The sequence below is a fragment of the Branchiostoma floridae genome, chromosome 4 (assembly GCF_000003815.2).
Source record: "Branchiostoma floridae strain S238N-H82 chromosome 4, Bfl_VNyyK, whole genome shotgun sequence".
Classification (NCBI taxonomy): Eukaryota; Metazoa; Chordata; class Leptocardii; order Amphioxiformes; family Branchiostomatidae; genus Branchiostoma; species Branchiostoma floridae.
Window position 1 is genome coordinate 15,580,956 of NC_049982.1, and position 2,369 is coordinate 15,583,324.

Below are 2,369 nucleotides of genomic sequence, written 5' to 3' on the forward strand. Positions count from 1 at the left end.
GATATGAAATCGTCGCTGTATCATTCACACTTGCCACAAAACATGGAAACGTGCTGTTTCTCTCCATATTGAAGACATGCAGATGCACTTTGACAAATTTACAAAGACACAGCAGATGGTCTCAGCTAACCATGTGCCAACGAAAGGTATTAACTGACAAAGTTGGTGTGCGTTGAAAACGGTCGTTTGACACTAGGACATTATATCATATACATAACTAGAATTCTACGACACCATACCTTCCCCAAATAATTTTGAACCTTCATAACTGGTACTGTATGTATGCAAGTAAGTTATTATGCAAGTAAGGTTCTCATTTGCATAAATCATATCAGTTGACCATTTCCTTCACAAAAATAACAGACATACACAATCAATCTTAAGAAAAAAAGACTCTAAAAGCATTTTCTGCAAATTTATGCAAATAAGGTCCAAATAAGGTTAATATTCCCCCTCCGGGGGGCCACGCGGCAATACAAAGTCTGGAAACCATTGTAGTTTGGTAAAGACTACAACTGGTGATGTCATCCACAGAAAGTTAGGGACATAATACCGATCACACAATGGAAGGATGTAGTCGCCACAAATATATCCGGGTATAAGCAAACGGCGCACAGGACGGCAGAAAACAAAGTATCCGATCTACTCGTATATATAAAGAACGTGCTGGCGGTGCGGAGGGCGTCCCGCATTGGCTGCGGACAGACAGACGTAGGCAAGACTTGTGATGGACTGCTCCGCAGCCGACCGATGATAAAGATGATGAGAAGCCACGCAGTTCTTATTTCATGTACGCCATTCCCTGATGACCTAAAATCTCATGCAAGGGTTCGAAAAAAAACATGAAAGGAAATCGATACCGACTTGATGCTCCCCTGACTTTACCACTGACTGATCCTGACCTAGGTCGGTAGTTCCCTTCCCTATTATCTCAAAGCCGAATGCTTAAAGACTTTCAACACTGCCAACAACTCCCGACCACCTTGACGTCCAGTCGAAGATTGCCGATTGACTGATTCCCTACCGTTGATCAACTGTCTCAAGACATAAAGTGGAAATGATCAGCAATTTAAAAACAGAAGTACCTCTTAGATTAAACCATTTCGCTCTATGGTGTCGATGCTGATGTAATTGGGAGATGAATGAGCTCTAAAACAGTTTCTAACTTCGTCATCATTTGTGTCGTGCTATGCAGGCGATAATAGTCGATTGTGATCTGAACAGTGGCTGAGGTAATCCGCGCAGAGCAATCTCGACAATGAATAAAATAAACTAGAAAGGCCAGTATTTGCTTAGAAGCAAATTCATCAATTTTCACTCCGCTCCTTCTTGCAAAAATGGACTGTTCCAAAATTGACTTCGAAAAAAAATTCCATTTGAGAATGACTCGGAACCACGGTGCTTTCATACTAGTACTGTACAGTAATCACACTTTAATTTCTTGATTACAAACTCACACAGCATGCTAGTGATTCACACGTTAACTAAGATGACACCTTTGTTCTTCAAGAAAATAAGGCTTTATTTCAAAAACGGAAATTGTGTCGTATTTTCTCGACAGACGCAACACGTTATGCGACTCTAAACTTTGGTATTACGTACCCACAGCAGACAATGGCGTGGTTTTCCTGCTTATGTACACAAGACAAGGGCAGTTACTGTACTTATTCAAGATTGTCATACATGTCTTCATACAAACAGACCAACAAACTTCTTTACCAAAATATGCTTATCAGCACTGTCCTACTCAGCATCTTCATGCATTAGTGAAGTGTATGTTTTTAAGATCCAATTGGATATCATGGCTGCACTGCAATGATATTATCAGTACAAATATATATAAAGTTATGCACATTGTATTCAGCCAAGAAGGATCACCTTCTGTTTTATACTTACTATAATTAGCCAATGCATATTGACGAACAAAGCTAATTAGTCTCTGTATATTTGTGTGTGCTAACACCATGTCTGTTTTGTATATCTTAATGTTTTGTATTCTTTTGTTTAAAAAAAGATGTAGTAATTGCAGTAGTCATATGTCTGTCATACCCTTAAAGTCTCATTTATTTTGCACATAAACTAATCAGTATAAGATTATTTAATTGTGCTGATTAACAAGTTTATAGTACAGTGCATTATTGAATTACACAGCATATACCATGGCGAGGTGTCTGAAAAGTCATAAAATTGTATTCATGTCTGTCATGAAATGCAATGTTTGAACTCATGCTTGATATTGTATTATCACTTAGTCACAGTATTGTCCCAAATAGACTAATCATATATAAAGCTGGTGTTTCTGTCACAATTTCATTATGATTTATGTATGTGGGAACTCTTCTTGCACTTAAAATACTCTCCTTGGTGTC